This window comes from Labeo rohita, chromosome 21, assembly GCF_022985175.1.
Source record: "Labeo rohita strain BAU-BD-2019 chromosome 21, IGBB_LRoh.1.0, whole genome shotgun sequence".
Taxonomy (NCBI): Eukaryota; Metazoa; Chordata; class Actinopteri; order Cypriniformes; family Cyprinidae; genus Labeo; species Labeo rohita.
In genome coordinates, this window is record NC_066889.1 from 7718935 (window position 1) to 7745922 (window position 26988).

Here is a 26988-nt window from a genome sequence, read left to right on the forward strand (position 1 = left end):
TGACAGCCTGCATTTTAAAATCTTTATTTGAATGTGGCAACTTTTTTTTTTAAATGTATTTGAATATGGCAAAATAATACCACGCTGTACAATATTTCTGTGAACAAATCTCTGACAGAGACTCCCCCCTATCAGCCAATCACTGTGTGCATAGTTAGTAGGCATGCTGACATCATCCATAGCAACAAGGCCAACCCCACACTTACTCTTAGCTTAAGACTTCTCTCTACTCCTTAGAAAAAGTTAGTCTCATCAGGGCCCGTATTCACAAACATTTTATCTTACCACTAAGAGTTCTCCTAAATAGCAGTATTTTTTGCTAAGAGTTCTCTCTTAAAACATATTCACAAAGCTTCTGAGACAAACTTTTACTAAGGAATAAAGAGAAGTCTTAAGCTAAGAGTAAGGGAGGGGTTGACCTTGTTGCGACCTTGATGATGTTAGCATGATTATAAACTTTGCACACAGTGATTGGCTGATAGGGGAGGGGTCTCTGTCAGAGATTCAGGCCTATTCATAGAAATATTGTAGAGTGCGATATCATTTTGCTATATTCAAATAAAGATTTAAAAATAAAAATTTTTGTCACATTCAAATAAAGATTTTAAAATACAGGCTAAGTGTCACTAATTAAACAACTATATGTTCAGTCTAAATGTCAGCCTCTTACATGTATGCTTTGCGTAATTAATTATTGAATATACATAAACAGCCTTTTAATTAACAGAGTAGAATAATCATGGTTGATAGTAGAACTGGGCAATATGGCAAAAAATTCAAATCCCAATTGTAAACATGGACGCGTTTGGCTATTGCACTCGCGTTTCTTGCAGCGTCTCATGCATGAAACGGCATTACAAAATGTGGCACTTAAGTTAATAGACATTCACTCCCATCTCCTTTCATGTTTTTCCTACTCCACTGCCTGCGTCGCATCTTTGTCAACACAAAAGCGCATTCTGTGTGAACGCATTTTCTTGATATGAGTGCATCACACGTGAACGGTTAATCATGTGCGCCGTCATGCGGTTGGATCATTCTTTTCTTTTTATTGCTATCATTGGCATATTGTTGAAGTGTCTAGTTCTAACTTTTTGTAATACTTCTATTTAAAGTCGCGGTGTTGTGAGGCAGATAGCCAGAAACAGTCATTTAAGGATAGTTTGGGGCTTGGTCTTAGTACCTTAGGAGTCCTCTTCACTATTCCTAACGTTTCACAGACGTAGGAGCTAGTTGTGGTGCTAAAACACTTTGTGAAATACTTTTAGAACAAAAATGTAGGAGTCCCAAATTTAGGACTGACACGCCCATTATTTTTAGGATTTTCTCCTAAATCGGTGAGTTATGAGCTACTTTTAGCCCTGTTAATAGGTTTTAAGGGAAAACTTTTAGCTAAAAACTTTTACTGCTATTTAGGAGAACTGTTTTGTGAATACGGGCCCAGATCTTTAAAACAAATGTGCCACTGAGCTTTCAACTTTAATCCTTTCAAACGTCAAACAAAGACATACCCCTGCTAAAAATCCAGCATAAACCAGCATGGATTCCAAGCTGGTCCGAGCTGTTTTATGCTGGTTAGAGCTGGTCCAGGCTGGTTGCTGATATGCTGATATAGTGCTGGTTAGCGCTGGCATAGTGCTAGTTTACGCTGGTTAGTGCTATTATAGTGCTGGTCCAGGCTGGTTTATGCTGGTCTAGCTGGTGGACCAGCATATCCATGCTGTTCTCAAGCAAAATGGAGCTGGTGATGCTGATTCAGTGTTCAGTGTCAGTAGGCCAGTTGTCTGTATGTAAGTAGAGTGTTCTGGGGACAAGTTTTGCTTGCATATTTTAACACATTAATGATGCAACAGAAAAAAACAATATAAGGTTAAAACATGATTTACTGAATTATATGATAACGTTGTAATTTCTTTTGCTCTCTCTGCTGAAAGTATACCTGAAAAGTTTAATTGATTTAGTTATGATTACCTAATTAATTAATATCACTGGTAAACTGGTAAAATGTTTCAAAGCATCAAAAGGAATTGTCTCTTGTTTCATAAGATCTGTACACAAATGAGATACAGTTTTTCTCAATCAATTTGACATTTCTCCAAACTCAGGTTACTGTTCTCAAAACACTTTGTAATTGTCCTAAACAGATTGTACGTTTTCATTTATTTCATACAATTCAAAAATACAAATACAAATACAAATCACACACATAATTTTCTCAAAACAGTGTGCATAAAACTCTCAAATTTTTTCACAATAGTTCATGCAACCAACCAATACTTTAAAATCACAAACATTTATGATGAAAGCGAGCTGCTGGATGATGATGCAATATCTCTTACATCGTCTGATCCAGACTGAGCCCTCTCAATCCTCCTGGACTGCTGAATTGCTGGAGGTTATGGAATGTGCCATGGTGGGAGAAGGTGGTGCGGGGTCATCTTAATGAGCGTTACTTGTCTGAATATAGACCCCCGGCTCAAGAGAGCGTTCCATTTCTTTTCGATCTTCATGTGGAGGTCAAGAAGGCGCCTGTCACACTGCCCTTATGGTCGAATCAGTGAGTCACCCCTCCAAGGAGTGGGCTTGAGTACACTGTCTTCCCTGAGGTATAAATGAGAGGTGTTTCTGTCGACTGCTATGGCTCTTGAGGAGTGATAACTCTTCAGATTACGTTTGGTGGTAACAGCTCTCTCATTGGGCGCTGCTATACATCCCCTTGTAATCTAGTGCTACCTTCTGGCTGAGCTGGGAACTGCTCTCCTCTATACGAGGGTTAGCTATGAGACCTATTGCTCCCAGTTTGAACCATGAGCCCACCTCAGCTCAAGGGCTGAGAGCGCCACTACCGCATATGCAACCATACCGTGTTGCAGAGCTCGTCTCTGTCACCTCCTTGGTCAGTTGCCTCTATGATGGGACCCTTATATTCCCTGCTGAAATGTCCAATCCCCTTCTAAGCAGGATCCCATTTCTGATGCCCCCTTTCGGTCTGCTTTCAGCACATGGCAATGTTCCCCTCACTGCAGGAGGTGCAGGAGGGAGCTCACCACTCCTGGGCAGATCGGGCGTGTCCTCTTCTTTACGTGAGAGCTAGGAACTTACCCCTGGGCCATTGACCACTTGCGTTGGTCAAGTGTGGTTCTTCTCTCTCACTAAAGGACGAGCCCTTCATTTGTTTGAGATCTGTGGCAACATCATCAGATAGTTGGCTGTGTGCCATCTCCCCTGATGAGTTGCCCCCTAGCTGGTTGAGCTTAGCATTGCTCCCCTCATCCTAGAGCAGGGGTGCTCAACCCTGGTCCTGGAGATCGACCTTCCTGCAGAGTTCAGCTCCAACCCTGATCAAACACACCTGAACCAGCTAATTAGGATCTGAAGGAGCACTTGATAATTACAGACAGGTGTGTTTGATTAGGGTTGGAACTAATCAAAGGTCGATCTCCAGGAACAGGATTGGGCACCCCTGTACTAGAGGGTCATCTATTAGCATGCCGCTTCCAAGGCGAGTGCCTGAGTTCCTCCCCTATTTTAAGAGTTGGGCCTCCAATCTCTAGAGCTCCAGCTAGCAGTTATGCCAGGTTGTTGGGCCACCTTCTGCCTCCCTGGTAGGCTGCTTTTTGGTCAAGCTAGCATTGCTCCCATAGAGGGTCACCTATGAGCGCGCTGCTCATTTCTTTTTCCAGCCTTTCACTTTCACAAGTGTTTTTTTAAGTGACCTGGCCCAGCCTAAGAGATAAATGTATAATTGAGACCAAAAACAGGCCAATAGATGCAATGGATTTCACAAACAGAGATGTGGGCAAAATATCCACAGGGCTTTGGGAAGGTTTCATCATACCCATTAACTTAATGATGTCATTCAAAGAGATGGGGGCAGTTGAAAGTCTTGGTTGGGTAACTATAAGGGGGTTCGCTGATGGTGCAGTGCTTGCCCTAACAGCCTCAACCTTGTCCACAAAATGAGACAAAAAACGATTACAGTCATCATTAGAAAACACAGGGACAGGAGATGTAGCAGGAGAAACAATATTGTTAATAGTCTCAAACAGAGTTTTAGGATTCCTTTTGCAAGCAGATATCAGGTTTGTAAAATAAGTACTCTAGCATCCTTGATTATCACATTTAGATCTGAAAGAAGCTCTTTAAGATGCAGGTGGTGGACTTGGAGCTGAGCCGCTTTTTTAGGCTGCTAGAGAAACTAGATCAAGCGTATGTCCCTTATTATGCTGAATAAAGTTAAAAGATTCCATAATATTTAAAAATTCAGAAGCAGTGTTGCAAGCATCATTATCCACATGAATAGTAAAATCACCAACAATAATCACCCTATACAGCTTAAAAATAGCCGATAGAAAATCAATAAATTCAGTCAAAAAAGAGAAGACTGGCCCAGGCGGCCGATAAACTAAAATACAATAAAATGAGTTTAAACGACCAACTTAAATCATCTATAGTTCAAATTAAGAATACGTACCAGTGCTCATGGACTGGCAAATAAAATGTTTTTCAAAAACTACAGCAAGTCCACCACCACGACCCATGAGTCTTGGCGTGCTGATAAAAGTACAATCCACTGGACTCAATATTCCATTGCCACAGTCACAGGGTGTCTAGTGATGGCCCCTTAGTAATGGCATTCCTCTAATCCACATTATGGTAAGTGCATGCACAAAGTTGCTATCTATGTGCTTTCTGTGCGCTTTCTAAAAAACACATTGTGGTAATGCACATTAAGCATCCTGTGTACTTTCTAAAATCCTGTATGGAAAGGGTTACATGCTGACAGCATTGTATCCTTTCTATGAGTTGGTTCAGTCTACCTGTGTATCCTTATGATACCTTCCTGAAGCAGGGTGTTGTTACCAAGAACCTGTTGAGCCAGCAAGCTCATACAGAGCTGACGGTAGCCCCCTGGGTGACAGGCCAGGGTCTAGTTTATTGTCTTTGATGCCATATTCCCTTAAAGGAATCTCTCTTCTGATTCCAAGCCCTCTACCTGTACCCTGGGTCCAGGATATCGGACCCTTAACAGATAAGTCTTTTGGTTATGCAAATTAGGCCTTTGGCCATAGGGTATAATGTCACTGACAGCCGCCAAGGGGTCCTTGGGGCAACTCCCATACTCTTGGTACAGTTGTTACTTAGTGCTCGCCTTAGTACTTGGCGTGCACTCCACTTAGCATGACAGCATGGGTATACCGTTCCCCATAGCCACTTCTAGAGGATGCAGTTCGATGTACCTCATGCTTTGGATGCAAGCTTCAGATGAAGGAGCAGATTAAATTTTTTCCCAGCGCCCTTTTATACTGTGATTGCGCTGGTAGCAAAGTCATAGGCTGTCGCTGGCCACGTTAAGTAGTTTTGAATGTATGCTTCAGACACCGGTCGCACCGATGCTTCAGACACCGGTCGCACCATCTCAAGCATGAGATGTTTCTTATGCTTGTCATGTTGAAATACTGTTTGCCTTTCTAAGAATCTGTAGAGATGCACTTCAAAATAACAAAATCAATCATATTTACAACTGCAGAAACTGAGAACTTTAAAACATAGCTCAACAAAAATAGCATAATTATACTGTTTCATATCAATACGTGTGTGTGTGTTACCTGACACATAAAATCAGGTTGAAATTTCAATTTCTGTGTCAGTTAGATGCATAAACCTCTTATACTACTATGACAATACACTGCAGACTCTTTGTCAAATAACAAACATCAGACTGATAAGCTATTAGCTGGTTTGAAAAAGGAAGAGAAAGAAAAACACACAGCTACTGTGTATTTATTTGTTTCATTCCTTAGTTACCATAGAGACATGTTGACTTGACATGAACATAAGACAAATATGTAATCACAGAGCAGCTGGGAGAGATCTGACACCAGAATAACAAAAATTTTGGACAAAATTTCATCAATACCAAAAGTATCTTTATACTGCTTTGTGAGGGTTGTAATGATTTTAGTGTGCACTTTCGTGTAATAGAGATGCTTCAAGGCTGAAAGGAGCATCAGTTAAGCAGAGCAGCAGCTTTATTATCCATTTTATTATGTTTTTTCTATGTTTTATTTCATCATCCAGACTTTAAGATTAAAATTCAAGCCAAACAGAGTAAGTGTAACATTTCCAAGAAGTATTACACTTCATCAGAAAATCATTTCCTTCCCCAACTCTGTTTAATACCAAAATAATCAAAAAGTTATAAAGGAAGGAACTTGTGAAGGACAGAGAGGCTTCTGCCTGCTGATATTGTTTATTCAGCCTCTTCACATCTTTTTGAGTGTATTAACAACAACATGTTTGAAATGTTGAATTAAGATGAAAATAGACTGTCTACAGATGTCACAATCTCCAGCTGGAGTGCCCATGAGCTCCCCTAGAGGGCATTTAATCCCATACCTTTGCCATTCATTCGGGACTCCAATCCCCAGATACCCTCTGCCTAGGAGCCAATTACGCACTCCACCCATTTTCCTTCAAAAGGACTATTTAAGCTGCACACGCACACACACACACACACGTTGCGTTTCCATGTTTTATGGGGACATTCCATAGGCGTAATGTTTTTTTTTTTTATACTGTACAAACCGTATTTTCTATCGCTCTACACCTAAACCTAGCCCTCACAGGAGGCATTCTGCAACTCATTCTGCATGATTTATAAGCCTTTTTCCTCATGGAGACCTAAAAATGTCCCCACAAGGTCAAAATTTACTGGTATTACTATCCTTGTGGAGACATTTGGTTCCCATAACATGATAAATACCAGGTACACACATACAGCTAAGTATTGTTTGTTTGTAGCATCAATCCTAGCCATCCTAGTCCCGTGTCTCTTTTGTGTTTTCCTTGTTTCTTAGTTTCCTAATTTTGCCCTGCCTGGTGTTTTTGACCCTGGACTGTTTCTTTGTTTCATGATTGTTTGCTGCACTGACCATTGTCTGTTTGTGGATTACTCTTTGGCCTCTGCTTTGGAATATATTGTTTGCTGGTGTTTGTCCCTGCCTGTTTGACCACTTTTTTCAAATAAAGCCTGCATTTGGATCCACCAATGCGTTGTCACATTCACCATTACAACAGAGAGACACAGTTTTTAGGCGATAGTCAAAAATGTGTGGTTTAGTTCTTTATTTTGTTTTGGACACTGAATTATTAAAGTCATCAAACACTGTATAAATTTGTCTGTCCTATGTCTGTCCTATGTACATCCTTGTCGGTAACTAAAATTAGTCTTACAGTACGCAAATATATATGGTTCTTAAAAGGAGTGGATTTGCCAACTTTACAATTTAACCATAGTGATTGATTCATATACAGAAAACCATCATACTCTACATGACTTCCTATGAAATCTGTCAACTCAAATCTGCATTCTGGCTCTGACTTTCGGCAAGTAACGTCAACTTCTCCAGACTGTAAATCGGGTAAATGGGGAGAAAAATGTGTAGTGTATTCCAGCCTTAATTTGAAAATGTAACTAGTAGCGAAGGAACATTGAGTTGGTTCATTGAAAGCTTATTGTATTATCAACCGCGGGCGGCAGATCATTTTCTTATCTAGTGCCCAAACTCTGGAACAATCTACCCAACACTGTTCGGGACGCAGACACACTCTGTCAGTTTAAATATAGATTAAAGACCCATCTCTTTAACCTTGCTTACACATAACACATCAACATATTCTTATAATTCAAATCTGTTAAAGGATTGTTAACCTGCACTAATTAGGTCAACCGGAACTGGGAACACTTCCCATAACACCCGATGTACTCAGTGCATCGTCAGAAGAATGGCAGAATAGTCTGTTTCTTTCTTATTCTGAGGTCACCTTAACCACCAGATCCAGTCCGTATCCAGATCAGATGGTCACTGCAGTCCCCCCGGATCCAGTCCGTATCCAGCCCAGACGGTGGATCAGCACCTAGAGACGACCTCTACAGCACCCCAGTGAAGACCGCGTCACCTAGACGGCTGTCGGCACAAGACCACGGGAACCTAGTGAGTCCTCTGCATCTGGCCAGAGGAGAACTGGCCCCCTGACTGAGCCTGGTTTCTCCCAAGGTTTTTTTCTCCATTTGTCACCGATGGAGTTTTGGTTCCTTGCTGCTGTCGCCTCGGGCTTGCTTAGTTGGGGACACTTTCTCTTCACACGATATTGTATTTTATTTTATTGTATTTGATTAACTACCTTTACCTGAAAATTGAGTGTTTATTGTTGCCCTTTTGCACTGCTGATATACTATTTCCTATTCAATACTGTATAGCCGCCTTGTCACAATGCTGTATTGTTAAAGGCGGTATATAAATAAAGGTGACTTGACTTGACTTGACTAGAGTATTATTGTCAAGGAGTCAACATCGCCAGCTCTAGATCCCCTCACCCTGCCTACTCGTTCCCAATCTGTCTGTCCATCTGCCCCTCCAACCTCATCCAGCAGTCAGTAACCTGCTATTATCATAACCTGTGCCTGCTTACCTGCTTAATAAAATCTTAAATTTAAAATCTTAAATCTTAATTTGGCTGATAGCTCATCAGGAGCGCTATACTGCATTATTACACAAACAGACTAATGTCTGTTTTCTGTTGTTTATCATGGACATAATCTCCAAACTTTTCATCACCCCTTGTATGTTTAGATAGCACAAATAATCTACCTTGTAGTTTAGAAAAGTGAGTACAGCACAGCTGTTCACACACTGTGCATAAAACAGACTGTCATCGGACTCCTCCTCTTTAGTAACTTCATCATCTGATCCTTCATCTCTGGATGTGAAATAGTCCATTATAACACCATTTAGGGCACTGACATCGCCAAGATTAAGCAGATTGAGACAAGTAAAATTGTTTAAATGAGCAGCTACAGTACTTCAGACTACGTTTTTGCACTCCACCATCTCACGATATTAAAATGAATAAATTAATAAATAAATAACTGTGTTCCAGTTTACACAGGACTGGTAGAGAATGTGCATTGATACACCTTTATTAAACATATTACGTGGTTTATTTTGATAGGTTAACTGCTTTTGTGGTGTTAAGGGAAAGCACCTCAGCAGCGCATTCTTAACATAAGAGAAAGACAGTCATTTCTACTTGCTGCAATAAATCGCTATTTTTCTGCACTAAACAATTGAATTTCACTAAGATCTTTTCAGAGATGATAGATAAGATGTTATAGAATAATAATTTAATGAAAACCCAACTTTGACAAAATGTCCCAGCGTGATATCCGATGGGATTTCCTAAATCACATCACACACACGCACACATATATATATATATATATATATATATATATATATATATGTGTGTGTGTGTATGGGTCATTATATATTTGTGGGTACATCTCATGTCCGTGAAATATATTTTTAATATATTTTCATCAATATAAAGCCCTGATGCTTAATTTTCTAGTACACAATTATATTTTCCCAATCACATTACTATATGTTGAAAAAGCCATATCATCAGGCAGTCCGGAATTGTGGTATGAAGGACACAACATCTCTGTTCCCTTTCTGTCGTTCACTCCGACGGGGGTCCCTATACTAGTAATAGGGGGGTCCTTATAGTAGGGGGTCCCTATACTAAACACCACAACTGCACTCAAAAAATATTTGTCTCTAGTAATTAAGATGTATGTATTTTGATTGCATATAAAATTTCCATCCATTTGGACTACAGATTTTTTATGTAAACTAAGTAATAAACTTCATGTGATACGAACTTGTAAGACATATGTAAATTAAACAAGTAAAAATAATATTTATGTAATAATATTAATAAATAAAATGTGTTTCAAATTCATAAGAATCAGGGTTATGTATTCTTACATAATAAACTATTTAATTGAAATGCATCATATTTAGGTTTTTAATAATAAACAAAATGGGTTTTTAAATCATATTAATTATTTATTCCTGTAAGGAATCTAACCGCAACACGCAAAAAGCAACAGTTAGACCAAATGCTTTTAGTATTTTATTGACATTCAAATTTTAGAAGTAAAAAAAAAAACAAGAAAGTGATCAAAACGATGAACTAGCAAATGACACTAGACACTTGTGTAGACAGAAAAATCCAGTTACATATGAGCCAATGACAACAGTATTACTTATACTAACGTTCTGACAAATCTGTAACATTGTTTGAAATGAAATGGTGATAGTCAAGAAAAGTTTCCCAGACTATTTCACCACCATAGTATTAAAGGTATATTCAACAAAAAAATAATAATAAAATAAAATAAAATTGCCTTAAGAACTGTGTTTCAAAACAGTATAAAACGTTGGTTACATATGTAACCATGGTTCTATGACTGGCGGAAGACTGCCAGAGGGCATAACAGAGTGGAATCCTTCTTGTCCTTCCCTTTGTCGAGAACCTAATATAAAAGCTGTCACCTTGTGACCTTAATGACGTGTGTCTATAAATACCTGCTTACACGTCATTACTTCCTCAGAGTCTTCTCGTTGACCCGAGTGACCAGAGGCTCTGGCAGTCTTCCGCCAGTCATAGAACCATGGTTACATACGTAACCAACGTTCTATTTCCTTGGCTACAGACCACCAGAGGGCATAACAGTGTAGTGAACAACACATTCCAGGGCCCAGTTTATGGCAAGGGGGCCCCTCCCTGACCACAGTAGTGGACAGAGGTTTGTTACATTTTGATTGGATCGTGGTGAACTAACATAAGCAAACTGTCCAACGCCATCAGATAAAGATGCCAGAACAACAGCCAGACATCTCTTAGAGCGCAAGAAGAAGACCTTTGGTACAAAGCCCGGGAAGGACAGAACTTCCTATTGGTCAAAATGCAGTTTGTGCCCTTCACCCACCTTGAGACTCATTCCTAAGGGTTTGGCCTGTGACAGACCATAAAAATTCCTTAGGACCTCCAGATGCAGCAGCAGTGGGTGAAACTAAGAGAGATCATGGAGATCCATCCAAATCCATTCATAACTGTTTTCAAACCTTAAAACTGATGCACACTACAACGCACACATTTTATACTTATTCAGAGAAATAAGTATTCCTTGTGACAGCAACGTGTAGTGCAATATCTTACACTTAACTCAGCTGTTAATGGACAAATGAATGCATGCATGACAGTTCAATCTTTTCCCATCATGTTTGGACTTAATGTGTTCATAACATTGCCAAAGGCATTCTGGTTATGGTTTGGAAAGTGATAAATGCACCGGTAAAACTTTAGTGACACTTTTCTAACCCTGTGTTTGGACTATGCAAATAAATTCCACAGGAGGAAAGAAGGGTGGGCAACCACGTGTCCCCCCCACTCTGATGGAACCAGCCAATCACAGCACGGAAATGGGGAAGCGCCTAACTGCAATCTCCTCCTCATCGGAAAGGGATAAAGGTACCCTTCCAAAAGACACTCCTTGTTCTGAGTCTGCAGCCTGTCAAGGAAACATATGTTCTGAGTCTGCCGCCCATTAAGGAAAGGACTGTAACAGAACAACAACATTCTGAGTCTCCAGCCTGTTACAGGGAAGGCAGCAACAGAAACACCCCTTCTGAGTCTGAGCCCTGCGAGGGTGAGACAATAGCAGAAACACCAGTTCTGAATCTGTGACCCACAAGGGTGAGACAACAACAGATACCAAGTCAGAGTCTCCAGCTTTTGAGGCAGCAACAGACACGTTCTCACGTTCTGAGCCTCCAGCCTGTGAGGAAAGAGATAATCTATGTTCAGAGTCTTCGTCCAGTGAGACAAAGCAGATTGACCAAGTTCTGAGTCTCTAGTCTGGAGAGGCAGAAGGCACACAGACATTTGCAACAAGGTTAAGCTCCGGCAAGCAAACCTTCACTTCAGGTACTTTTGCTTGCGTGTTCCAAGCTAAGAACCTTCAGCACCTACTCCAGGGTCAGATCTGCGTGTTCCAGACCTAAGGACCTTTTGGTGCTCCAGGAGATCAGCATCCTATAACGCTTCATCTTCAAGGCTGTCAAAATGGATTCCTGCTCCTTTCCCCACTGTACTGCCACCAGCGCAACCAGTGGAAGAAGTCGCCGCCACTGGACTACTCATTCAACCACAGCGAACGTAAATATCACTTCCAAACCTCTTCCAGAGACCTTGGCATTGTTGTATATTATCAGTATATGATTTTCTAATTTACATTAGGTATTATATAGCTGACTGCAGTTGATAAAAAATCTTACAGGTTTGTTCGATGCATAATAAGGTTCTTCACCTTATTTGTTTCAGAGTAGGAACAGTTTATCTTTCTAGATAACATAGCTCTGACATAGCAACATCCAACATTATCACTTGCATATTATGCATCTTATGCACTTTATTCCTTCTTCATTCATGGTATTCATTTAGTAGTTGTTGATTACTCTTGTCTATGTTTTGTTAATAAAATGTATTTTATTACAACTTGTGTCTTCCTTGTGTTGATAATACAGTAAGAGGTTCTACAAGTTAGAGATCCACACATTAATTGACACGTGATCCAAGAATCATAACGTCAGCTGTGACAGCAGAGTGGAAAACTTGTCAGCTTGTCAGCATGCGTGTCACCTTATGACATTATTCCATAGTTACCCATAAAGACAATCTGACTTTGTGCAGAAGATCACTATAACTCAAGACTTGTAAAAGAATGACAACGTACAAACATTTTATGCATAATTTGTTTATTCAAATTGTTTATTTCAAATGATATCAGATGACATTATTCATATAAGCACCCCTTCACCCAGTACTGCTGTTGAACAACTGTCTGGGACAGAAACAACATTAAGTCTATAGAAACGTGAAAACATGGAAGTTGAGTTCCAAGTTGCTGCTGCGCAAATGTCTGCAAGCTGAACTCCCTGTAAAGCCGCCCATGACACTGCCACTGAACGTGTTGAGTGACATTTTACTGGATTGGCCAGGACTTTGTGGGCAGAAGCATAAGAGCTTGGTGATGACCTTGGTTATCCAGTGAGCAAGTCTGCTCTTAGATACAGGAGAACCTTTATCACGATCTGAAAAACAAACAAATAACTGATCAATAGTCCTCCAGGGAGCTGTCCTATTCACATAAAGACGCAGGGATCTCACAGGACAAAGTTCAAGACGCATCTGGAGGTCTACCGAGTGAAACACTGGCAATTTCACTGGTGTGTTAACATAGTTACTAGACAAAATCTTGGGTAAAAAAGCTGGGTTTGGCCACAGCGTCACTTTGGAGTCTTCTGGACCCCACTGTAAACATTGTGGGGCTACAGAGAGCGCATTTAGTTCACTGACGTGTTTTGCTGAAGGAATGGCCATCAAAAAAGCGGTTTTCAAAGAAAGCTGTTTAATATCCGCTAATGACAGTGGTTCAAATGGATGTACGCAAAGGTTATCAAGAACAACATTAAGATCCCACTGTGGAATCATGACTCTTCCGGGAGGATTTAACCTGTTAACCCCCTTTAAAAAAGCAACCACCAATTTATGCTTCCCAATAGAGCAACCATTTATGAGACCCCGGTGTGCTGAAATCGCGCCACATAAACTCTTATTGTAGAGTGCGACTGGTCCATCGTCAGTAAGCTTTGCAAAAATTCCAAAATGTCAGGTATGGAACACATTTGGGGATTTAACTGATGATTGTTACACCATTGCAAAAAAGTTTCCACCTATTCTGAAATAACACCCTAGTCGACGGAGCATGAGCATTTAGAACAGTGTCCCGTACCCCCTGCGAACAGACCAAAAGGTTGGTGTCGCCCCCAGCAGCTAGACGCACAATTTCAGAGTGTGAGATTGATCGTGCCATAACTGCCATTCAACTGTGTCAAGAGATCTGGCCTGATCGACAACTGGGCCAGCAGACCTGTCAAAAGATGGAGAAGGAGCCGAAACCACAGTCTGTTCGGCCAGCATGGGGCTATTAATAACAACGGCTGACTCTTTAACGGAATGAGACTGAGAACTAACCAAATCATCAGGAACAGAGGGAACGTGTACAGAAGACCACTCTGCCAACTGTGGGCCATCGCATCCTGTCCTAGCGATCCCACTTCCTTGCTCAGCGAGAACCATCTCGGACATTGCACTGACTGTTTGCGAACAGATCTACGTTTGCCGCCCCGTACGTGTTCCAGATTAATTGCGCTATCTCTGGATGGAGTTGCCACTCCCCAGACAGAGGTGCACTCTGTGACAACGCATCTGCTACCTTGTTTGTGTGCCCCGGTATGTGTACTGCTCTCAGAGAAGATAGGTGGGTGTCTGCCCATACCCAAAGTTCGTGCGCAGCCTGAAGGAGTTTCAGTGATCTTGTGCCGCCCTGATGATTTATGTTGAATACAACCGCCCTGTTGTCTGACCATATCAGCACATGTTTGTGAATCAATTTGTTTGAGAAATGAGTTAGTGTTAGGAACACTGCTTTCAGCTCTATTTGATGTGTTGGAACTGGAGCGTTTTTTCCCAAATTCCTTTCACACCCCTTTGACTCCAGACACCTCCCCAGCCTTGCTGACTGGCATCTGTAGTAACGATCTCCCTTCTCGCAGGCGGTGGACCCATAGGAATCCCCTGCATAAGAAACTCCGTGCTGCACCATGATCTTAGAGACCGCCATGTTGCGTTCGTTACCCTTACTAAGGTGTACTTCTGAGTTTTTGCTGACAGATGTCTCCCAATCAGCCAGCGTTGAAAGGGTCTTAGGTACAGCATGCCCAGTCTGATCACAGGCATGGTGCCGCAGCCAGCATACCTGCAAGTCTTAACAATGTGAGGTACCTGACCGATCTGCCTGGTTTTATCTTGGCCAATATGGACAAAATCTTTTGAGCCCTGACTTTTGTAAGAGAAGCGTTCATATTGCAGGAATTTAGTTGAACTCCGAGAAACTGAATGCACTGCCCTGGAATTAGCTGACATTTGGTCTGGTTGATTGAAAATCCCAGTTTTGCAATATGGGCCAAAAGATGATTCAAATTTTCTGCCACTTTTGTCGGGTTCTCTGCACACAAAAGCCAGTCATCTAGGTATGGAAGCACACAGATGCCTTTTTGTTGCAAGGGAGTGAGCACTGCCTGTACAATCTTTGTAAAGACCTTTGGGGCCAAACAGAGACCAAATGGAAGCACCTTGAATTGAAATGTTTTCCCTTCGAAATAAAAAACTTACAAAGTGGCGGTGATGATGCGCAATTTGAACATGGAAATACACATCCTTTAAATCCACTTTCACCATCCAATCTTGAGGCTCAATTGCCCGCAGGACATCTGACATTCGAACCATACGAAAAGGCAGGTATTTTAGTGTTTTGTTTAGATCTCTCAAAACCAATATAGGACGGAAACCCCCTTCTTTTTTTGGAATTATGAAGTAATCGGAAAAAAAACCTTGCATTGCGGCAGGTGGTTTTATTTCCTCTATTCTGTGTTTTTCTGGGCTCGTCGTAATGGAAGGATGAATCCCAGTGTTTACAGGGGGCCGGCGACGAAATTGTAGACTGTAACCTTGTCGCCGGCCTTAGCGAGTTAACACTGTCTACGAGCGAGTTTGTTGTCTTTGGGGGATGATTATCAGGTGCCGCTGCCATGTGTCTCATACAATGATATGGTCTTAGTGGAGGTCCATATGGCTGGGATTGCTGGACCTTATATGCTCTAATTGGTGGCAGGTCTTGTACTGCACTTGGCTTGAAGGAAAAGTAGCTTTGCGGAACGAATAGAGCGAATAACCAGGCACTTTAAATGAGGCACACTGCTTCTGCAACTGACACCGCGCTTCTGAAGCCACGAGCCTTCGGTCTAATGCCTCTTGAGCAGCTGGTCTGAATATTTGACCAGTCAAGTCAAGTCAAGTCAACATGTATTTCTAAAGCACATTTAAAAGCAACAGTGTTGCACCAAAGTACTGTACAACAAAATACAGATTTGACAACAAAAAAAAAGAAAAAGCATTTTGCACAATTTGCAAACGAGAGATGGACGTTTGAGGCAAGCCATAGTAAAGGGAGTTACAGTAGTCCAAGCGTGATGTAATAAAAGCATAGATTACTGTTTCTAAGTCCTTATGAGGCAAAAACTGTTTCAGTTTCGCAATCGATCTCAGATGGAAAAAACTGCCCTTTATCACTGTGCCAATTTGTTTTTCAAAGTTCAATAACGAGTCTACTATAACACCTAGATTCCTTACATAGGGTTGGACAGTAGCAGAAATAGACCCTAAGTTAAAAGCAAAAGAATTTCTAGAATGACTTAAAATCAAGATTTCGCATTTGCTTTCATTCAGCTGTAAGAAATTAGACGCCATCCAAGATTTTATCTCCTCCAAACAGCTTTGCAGCCTATTGAGACAGGCACTGCTGTCAGTTTTTACTGGGAGATAAAACTGGGTATCGTCAGCATAACAGTGGTATGAGATTTTATATTTTTTAAAAATGGCTCCAAGGGGAAGCATGTACAACGAAAAGAGAAGAGGGCCTAAAATAGACCCTTGGGGCACACCACATAACAGAGGAGCCGACAAAGATGTAAACTTCCCAATGCGCACCGAGAATGATCTCCCTTTGAGATATGAAGCCAACCACTGAAGAGCAGTACCCTGAATTCCCACCAAGTTTTCTAAATGATGCAGCAGAATATTATGATCAACTGTATCAAACGCTGCACTTAAATCTAATAAAACAAGAACCGCATGAGAGCCCAAATCAAGGACTTGCAAGAGATCATTTGTAACTTTCAACAGCGCACTTTCTGTGCTGTGCAATGATCTAAAACCAGACTGGAATGTATCCATAATATTGCAGGTACTAATGTAGGTATCCAGTTGACTATAAACTACTTTCTCTAAAATTTTTGAGATAAACGGCAATTTTGAAATAGGTCTAAAATTACCGAGGACAGATGGATCCACATGAGATTTCTTTAGCAGAGGATGAACCACAGCATGTTTGAAACTCACTGGAACAACTCCATTTAATAAGGAATTATTAATAATAGCTGTTACGGCTGTGTCACAGTGGGAACGAGACGAGAGACGAGCGGATCCATCTGCATACTTTTATTGAAGGGACGTGACATAGACATGGTCAGGCAGGCAGGGTCAAACAACGGCAAACAGGTATTTGGACAGCAAGGTGAAGAACAGTCCATATAGCAGGCGAGGGTCGATACAGCGGCGAACGTAATCCGTAAAGGGCTAGGCAAAAGAGTGGTCAGACAGGCGAGAGTTCCGAATGGACAAAAACAAGGAAACTAGACACAGACTAACAAGGAAAAATGCTTTGTATGAATGATGAACACAATTCGATACTCGGCAAAGAGTGACAGGAAGACCGGGGTATTTATACTGTCTCTGATTGGACGGGGTGAAGTGCAATGGCTGATGGGGAGTGTAGTCCGGGGTGTAGTGTGACAGTCCGTGCGTGACAAAAAGGCGAGAGCGACGTCTGGTGGTGAGCGGTCCGCAGCTCACCGACCAGATTCGTAACATAGCCCCCCCCCAAAGAGCGGCTTCCAGACGCTCCAACAGAACAACAGTCCATGGGAGTGGTGGGGCGGGAGCGAGACAGGGCAAGGGCTGGAGGACCAGGTCCCTGCGGAGGACCCGGTGATTGAGACAGGACCGGCAGAGCAGGAGCCCACCCGGGTGCAGCTGGAAGCCCTCCAGGGCGGAGCCGGAGGCAGAGCACGAAGCGCAGGAGCCCTCCAGGGCGGTGCCGGATGCGGAGCAGGAGGCGCAGGAGCCCTCCAGGGTGGAGCCGGAGGCAGGGCATGAGGCGCCGGAGCCCTCCAGGGCGGAGCCGGAGGCGTAGTAGGAGCCCTCCGGGGCAGAGCCGGAGGCGGAGCAGGAACCCTCCGGGGCAGAGCAGAAGCCCTCCAGGGCGGAGCCGGAGGCAGAGCAGGCGACGCTAGAGCCCTCCAGGGCGGAGCCGGAATCCGCGTCACGGTCTGGGACCTGGGGAGAGCAGGGACAGAGGAGGCAGACAGAATAGGGGGAGAAGGTGCTGCAGCCCTCCAGGGCGGAACAGAAGGCGGAACAGGAGGCGCAGCAGCCCTCCGGGGCAGAACAGGAGGCGCAGCGGCCCTCCGGGGCGGAGCAGGAGGCGCAGCGGCCCTCCGGGGCGGAGCAGGAGGCGCAGCAGCCCTCCGGGGCGGAGCAGGAGGCGCAGCGGCCCTCCGGGGCAGAGCAGGAGGCCGCGTCACGGTCTGGGACCTGGGGAAAGCAGGGACAGAGGAGGCAGACAGAATAGGGGGAGAAGCAGAGAGCTTGTAAGGGGACGCCACCTCCAAGGGAGGATCTACAGCCGAAGCTGACACCTCAGGAGGTATTGGCGCGGCTTCTCCGACCGAGGGGAGCTCTGGAGCAGGCCTGTGACCAGACGGGAGCTCTGGAGCAGGCTTGTGACCAGACGGGGGCTCTGGAGCAGGCTTGTGACCAGACGGGGGCTCTGGAGGAGACTTGTGAGCTGTCGTGGCCTCTGGAGCTGGCTTGTGAACAGACGTGACCTCAGGGGCTGACTTATGAGCAGGCGTGGCCTCAGGGGCACAGTGTGCAGCCCACACACACCAGATGGCAATCGCCATTAAAGGTAGAGCAGCAGCGGGAGGTTGTGGTGGGCCCAATGCACTGGCTATCCCGATAGGTCGTGGTCTTGGGAGGTCAAACGAGATGTGGCTTGACTTGGGGTAGTCGGACGGGGCATGACTTGACTCTGGGCCGTCGAACGAGGCCTGGTAAGGCTCTGGGTGGTCAGACGAGACGTGACCGGGCTCTGGGCGGTCTGATGAAACGTGACTAGGCTCGGAGCGGTCTGACGAGACAAGACCTGGCTCTGGGTGGGTGAGCGAGACAAGACTAGGTTTATGAAGCTCAGTTGTGACTTGACGTGGTTCACGGAGACCGGCTGTGACCTTACTTGACTCGGGAATGTCGGTTGAGACCTTACTCGACTCAGAAACGACAGCCCTGACGTTGCGTGACTTGGAGGATTGACTGGACTCTGAAGCAGCAGCAGTGAACTTGCTTGACTCTGGAATCACAGTATTGGCTTGGCCTGACTCGGAAGCTTGGTTGGAGGCTGAAGCTTGACTGGAGGCTGAAGCTGCATTAAAACAGGACTTGGAAACTGGACTTGACTCACGAAGATCTGCTGTGACCTGGCTTGGCTCATGAAGATCAGCTTTGGCCTGGCTTGTTTCAGGAACGACAGCTGTAACGTGACTTAGTTCGGGAATGACAGCTGTAACGTGACTTGGCTCTGGAACAACAGCAGTAACTTGGCTTGGCTCCTGGCTTAACTCGTGGTGCACAGCTGTGACTTGGCGTGACTCGTGAGGAACAGCAGTGTGTTGGCTTGACTCGTAGAGAACAGCAGTGTATTGGCTTGACTCGTGGAGAACAGCGACTGTGTCTTGACCTGACCCTGTTGCTGGGCCAGACTTGGAAGCTTGATCGGATTTAAAGGCTTGACCGGACTTGGAGGCCTGACTTGACCTTGGAGTGGCAGCTGGAGCTTGACTTGACTCAGAAGATGCACCTGCAATTTGACTTGGCTCTGGAAGAGCGGCCTTAGCTTGGTTTGGCCTGGGAGACGCTTGACTTGACACTGGAAATGAAGCGGTGTCCTGACTTGTTTTTGCAGGAACAGCAGCTGTAACGCGACGGAGCTCCATCTTGGCTGCCCATACAGCTATTAGAGGTGAGTCCAGCACGTGGGCCATCATGTGAGCGGGCTGTTGGAGGGCTGCCATCTTGTGAACAGATTTGGGGATGGCGGCCATCTTGTGAACCGGCTCTGGGATGACGGCCATCTTGAGGAGTGGCTTGGAGACGGCGGCCATCCTGTGCAGTGGCTCTGGCGTGGCAGCCATCTTGACTGTACTTGGCTCAGGAAAGATGGCTGTAACGTGACTTGAGATAGGTGCGATGGCTCTGACTTGACTTGACACAGGAAACACAGCTGCAACTTGACTTGACTTGGGAACTTGACTTAACTCAGGACGTACAGCTGCAACTTGACTTGACTTGGAAGCTTGACTTGACTCAGGAAATGCAGCTGTAACTCCATCTAGCTCTGGTATGGCAGCTGTGACGTGACGGAGCTCTGTTTCCGCCGCCATCTTGTGAACAGACTCCGCCGTCGCCGCCATCTTGTGAGCGCGCGCGCGCTGCCGCCATCTTGTGAACCGGCACCGCTGTCGCCGCCATTGCTTGAGCGCGCTCCTGCACGGCCGCCATTTCACGGGCGATCCAGGCGGCAAACGTGTTTGTGGGGTCGCGATCCGGCGTGACCGCCAATCTGCGAGAGGGGTTCGCGGCTACCATGTCCGCGTTGTCGCGTTCCTCCTCCGCGACTCCCACAGTACACGGCGAGCCCACACACATAAACGCAAAGTTCATGAAAGCCACTAGCGAAGAGCGCGGACCCTCGCGTCTCAGCCTTGCTTTTAACGGCTCATTCACGCCATCACAAAAGATCTCAATTATGGTGCAGTCCGGGAGAGTAGAATAGTTAGCTAGGGCTAAGAACTCACGGATGTACTGGTTGAGTGAACGTTGTCCCTGTTTGATCCTGAAGAGAGTGAAGTCAAAGTCCATATCTGCCGAATGTCCGGGTGAAAAGCTGCTGGATCCTTTTGTGGCCGAGTATTCTGTCACAGTGGGAACGAGACGAGAGACGAGCGGATCCATCTGCATACTTTTATTGAAGGGACGTGACATAGACATGGTCAGGCAGGCAGGGTCAAACAACGGCAAACAGGTATTTGGACAGCAAGGTGAAGAACAGTCCATATAGCAGGCGAGGGTCGATACAGCGGCGAACGTAATCCGTAAAGGGCTAGGCAAAAGAGTGGTCAGACAGGCGAGAGTTCCGAATGGACAAAAACAAGGAAACTAGACACAGACTAACAAGGAAAAACGCTTTGTATGAATGATGAACACAATTCGATACTCGGCAAAGAGTGACAGGAAGACCGGGGTATTTATACTGTCTCTGATTGGACGGGGTGAAGTGCAATGGCTGATGGGGAGTGTAGTCCGGGGTGTAGTGTGACAGTCCGTGCGTGACAAAAAGGCGAGAGCGACGTCTGGTGGTGAGCGGTCCGCAGCTCACCGACCAGATTCGTAACAGGCTGGACTCAGTGCTACAAATACTTCCTTAAAAAGACGAGTTGGAATGACATCAGACTCACAGCTGGATGTTTTAACTTTACCAACGAGCTCAGCAAGCTGTTCAGAGGAAACAGGGTGAAAAGAAGTTAACAAATCTACTGGTGAACTGCATAATGGAGAACCAAATGTTGATGGCTTTATAGAAGCCTTAATATCCAGTACCTTGTTGAAAAAGAATTTTTGAAAATTCTCACAGGTTTGCTGGGATAAATCAGGAAATTAATTTGGTTGAGGATTTAACAACCGATCAATAGTCGTAAACAGCATTCTCGGCCGATTAGCATTTTCTACGATAAGCTTGGAAAAGAATTCAGACCTGGCCTCTTTAACTGACTTCTGGTAATTGGTTAAGCTTACCATCAGACACTCATATGAGACCTGGAGTTTGTCTTTTTTCCATTTACGCTCTGCCTTACGGCATTGCTGTCTAAGAACACGAGTGTGAGCATTTAACCAGGGCTGGATACAGCTCTCATCCTTAGCTTTTTTAAGCTTAAGAGGAGCTACAGAATCTATAGAAATGGAGCAGGAATTAGTAAAAACCTCCACCATCTCTTCTGTGCTTAGTTTATCGAAACACACAGGATCTATACAATTTGCTAAATAGTGCTCGGAGAATAATCTAGCAGTAGAAGACTGAATCAACCGAGAATAACTTACAGTCTTAGGGCAAGTCGGAGTGGGAGAATCATAATCAAATTCAAACACAATTGGCAAATAGTCTGAAAAAGCAGCATCAATCACACTCAGATTTGTTATAGGGACACCAAGAGACAGTACCAGATCCAAAGTGTGGCCCAAATTATGAGTAGGGGCAGAAACAAACTGTGACAGATTCAAAGATTCAATGAGGAATAAGAACTCATTCACCAGAGGTTTAGATGGACAACACAAATGAATATTAAAATCTCCTAGAATCAGCAGCCTATCACAACGGGATACAGTATCAGCAAGAAATGCAGAGAATTGCTCAATAAAGTCCTTGTTAAACTTAGGAGGCCTGAAGACCAGGGCACATAATACAGGACCTCCAATATCAATCCTCATTAACTGCACCTCGAAGCTAGAGTACACATCTATATTAATTTTTCTGTTTTTAAAATAACTTTTAAAAACATTAGCAACCCCGCCACCATGGCCAGAAGGTCTAGGAGTGCTAAAAAAAGCACAATCAGGAGGAGCAAGTTCACCCAGAGATAATAAATTGTCCGCTTTCAACCATGTTTCAGTCACAAATAAAAAATCAAGCGAGTTTGTGGTGAAAAATTCATTTAAAATAAACGATTTGTTTGATAAAGACCTTGCATTTATCAAACCCATCCTCACTGTCTGCCGAACAGAACTTACAGTCTTTAAAGATGACAGCGATCCGGACCAGGAACAAGAGGAAGCTGACGCAGAGTGGCTCTGCAAGATTCAGATAAAGGCGACTGCTCTATCCAAAACTGACGGCGCACCTGGACCAGCAACCCCATGATCTTACCACAATGACCCGCTATTGAACCACGGATCGCAGCGCTACATTAACCAATTCTGTGGCTGTAGTGTCTGGTGAACTGAGCGAGGAATTAATTGCTAGTAACAAATGGGCAAGCGTATTAACAGTTCTGCCTAAAGAGGCCGTTGAATTGTATATTTTGCCAATTAAGTTGTCTGTCTGTCTACATTCAATATTTGGACAACTTGGATCCGGTCCCAATGCCTCGTCAGGTGGCACAATTAGAGATGCCACAGCGGGTTCTATTGGAGGCATCGGACCCAATCCTATTGGACCCGAATCCTCCATTGCTGCTAACAGATGCGAAACTCGATCCAGTCTGGTTGAGTGAGTGGATTTAAATGCTTGCGAGAATACCTCCGTAAAATCTGGAGATTGTGGAATAGTAAATACATTTGTGCGTGGCAAGGAATGGCAAAGGTGATTTGTATGCACAGTTCCAGTTGCTTGGGATCGATCCCTAATTTTGCTAAAGCAGTTTTAATTGTGTTTACTATATCGTCAGGCACAAGCTGATCATCCGCAATATCATCACTGTCAATCACTCCTGATTCCTTATCTGAAACGGATTGCTCTTCCGAGAACTGCAAGTCTGTAGCTGCCACAGAAACACAATCAATGTTGTCTGGAAATAATGCCAAATCAGGCTGTGAGAGTGACAGAATACCGGTCCCCTCACTGCCTGATTCCGACACCTTAGAAGTTGGCTGGGGTTGCAGTTTGGCTAGAAACTTCTGAATTTTTCCTATTCCATCAGCCAATTGAATTCCAATCAACTCTACAAGCAAGTTCTTTTTTACCTTTCTTTTGCTTCGGAAGTAGAGCAGAGGCTGAGGCAGAAGCCTTCCTTTTCAAAGCTCCCTCCAGCTTACTGCTTGACCCTGCGAGGCGAGCGCGTCGCACTGCTAGGGGCATCGTATTGCAATGAATGCATGGATCTTCCAGAGCTTCCCTAAGATGCTCAACGCCCAGGCAGTTCGGACACTAGTCATGTCCATCATCAAGTCCCATCTGCTCCTGGCAAGACGAACACTGTGTGGACATATTTTTAACTACAAAATCAGGTAGGTAATTGGAAACACCGGTATACCTCCACAATGTCACTTTTTTTGTGGATACTTTACATTCCCACGGGCGGTCCGGAAATACCATGCTCACCCAATAACAATGTGCTTTACTGGGTATTGCAGGGATACAGCTGTCGGAACTTTGTCCTGATTAGCTGCACTCACATTACTGCAGGTTCTCCGACGAGAAGACGAAAGAGGAAGTAATGACGTGTAAGCAGGTATTTATAGACACACGTCATTAAGGTCACGAGGTGACAGCTTTTATATTAGGTTCTTGACAAAGGGAAGGACAAGAAGGATTCCACTCTGTTATGCCCTCTGGCGGTCTTTAGCCAAGGAAATAGAAGAGTTTTATCACACTGACAGTTTTACAAATCTATTACATGCCATTTTTTTGCAATAATAGAGACAAAAAGTTGATTGGTTAGGGCATGTTGTTAGGGCAAACATGTTTAGATGTTGGGCGTGGTTTAGCGGAGACTGCAACGAGAGAGACCGATCAGAGACGAGCAGTGAGAAAGTAGGTCAAGTGCGAAATGACATCCACCTGTTTCTCCTTACAGTGACTGGCATGGGGAGACTGAAAAAGGCCATGGGAGAATGGGGGAGAGAGAGAGAGAGAAACAGACTGAGGACTTGTGGCCAAGAGACTGAATTGCTCAATAGAGTTTTGCCAAGTATAGTTGTGTATTTGTGTTGCCGGGTATGCGCAAGAGCGCACACTTTATTTTGAACTGTGATTTTCCGAATAAAAGCCTCAGTCACACCGACTCTGACTTCTTCCTAACCTCTTACGAACCTTACCACACATACATAAACAACCATAATCATACAGGAACTTCACAACTTTAAAAGTTTGAAAATTGCCAAAAAAAAAAAAAAAAAAATTGCCAGATACTCTGCATGTACGATAAAAGTCTCAAAAGTCTTTGGTGAAAGCTTGGCTGAATCCAGTTCCATGAGAATTTTGAAATGCTTCAAATGTGCACTTGAGGTCTTTCGGGTGATTAAGATTAAGGGCATAAATGAGTCCCAAAAGCATCACACATCCATGTGTGATGCTCTGCAGGTTTTTGAGGACTGCCAATCCTTAGAGAACCACACCAACGTCTGCAGGCTCATCTCCCATTGTTGTCTGTGCAATCCCAGACTCGGCCTCTTCAATTTCACAGTCCTGGAGAAGAAATGACACCAGACAAACATTTTAAACACACGTTTGGAAACCTTCATATACCTACTCAGTCACTCACTCTCTCTCTGCATTTTATACATTTGTATATGAAAAACATATATGTCTTGTATTGAACTGAAAGTTTATTCCGCTGTAACTTACCATGTATAAACGACTGGACCTAAAATTTTCATTCAAAATATTTAATTAGCTCATTTCTAACACATAAAGATCTTTTACAAGAACACCCTTTTTTCTTTCGGTTCTAAAACATGATATGACTTTAAAAAAAATCATTGGTAAATATACTCTCATACACATTATAAAATTATACATTTAATATGTTTAAATTTAATTTATGTTAAACTGCATCATTCAAAAGAAACATTTCTGATCATCATGTAATATAATACAATTCAAAATAATAATAAATATATATTTATTTATTTATATTTATTAAACAACGCTCTGAAATGCTTGATTCTGATTGCTCATTGGGGTGTGTTATTCCCTGATAACAACCGCTCCGAACTAATAACACACAATAATTTAGATGCTGCAAATCATCTTCGCTTTGCGTCGGGTCCTGATTACAATGTCAGTGCTTATTATGCGATAACAGCCATATGGCTGTACATTATCCCTTACATATAATTGTACACATACTGCACATGGAGTATGTGTGTGGCCAGGCATACACTTACCACATATTCTTTGATGAGTGTCTCCAAGTCTTCATTGAGAAACACGCTCAGACACCTCAGAACACAGTCACGCTTGACGTTTATGTCTTCATTCTGAAACAAGCATAACAAAATAATTAAAAAAACAATACATTTATTGGTTATTTGTGTTAATTAAGTAAGGCTGAATTTTAAAGCATGTTCAATCCACAAAAATACTTTTGGCCTTATTCTAAACAAATGGAGATTTTAATTGCAATCATAATGTTCTTGTTCGAAACACAAATGTGACACTGTCTGTGAAATCGAAGCTAAAGTGTAAAATTCTAATTCTGAGGTAACAAGCAAAGTTTGACTTCACCTATTAATTTCACTATAATTTCAATTTATGACATGACCTTACTCAGTCAGTATTAAACATATCAAGGTTATATTTTTATTATTATTTCATTATGATATGGATTTTTTGTCCTGCACATCCTGTTGCTGTTGGCTTCCTGTGTGTTTGATATGTGAGGCTCAGAAGGTTCTTCCACCTTTTGAATGTGCAAGGACAATCCACATATGGACAGGGATACCTGCGGTTGAGAACGTAGTGGAAATGTTTCAGCCTAAGGAACCAGGAAGATAATGAAGTGTCGCACACATTCACTATCTGTAAACAAAAACAAAAGAAAAATATCAGTTAGTTAAAAATAATTTATACTTGTTTTACTGTAACTACATTCAACCTTTGAGGGCAATCTGTATAAACAGTGATACCTGCAGTACATGTAGATAATGAAATGTCACACACTTTACAAGGCCACTTTCACGTCTATGTAGAAAAAAGACAGAATATTAGTTAATATATTAAAAATATATTATTTTTAGGCTTGTTTTTACTGTAACTACAAAATGTTTAATGTACTGTAAATACAACAATATTAATGATTAACATAATGCATTGTTTTTAATAAACTATTGAAAGGATACTTCAAACTAAAAATAAACATTCACACTCATGTTGTTTCAAACTTGTAAGGCTTTCTTCTACTGAACACAATAGATATTTTTAGGAATGTTTTTTATGCATGCATGCATGTATGTATGTATGTAGTGTTTCTTATTTTATTCATATTTCATTTTACATGTTAAATTGTGTTTTATTACGTTTTCATTTCAATGATTACCAGATTTAAGGTAACTTACTGTGAGATTGTAATAATCCTGACCTCCTGTGCCCTTCTCATACTAACCTGAAAAGCAGACATGACATAAGTCTAGCCTAGAGAATCAAAATCCCTGACTGGTTCCTGAACAGTAATTTTAAGTTAATTATTAACGTGGAGAGTGATTAGGTAATCACTAGTCGCTAGTGGAATTTTCTTCCATTGTTGTAACACTTCGGCTGGCAACAGTAGTTACGTGGTAACTATT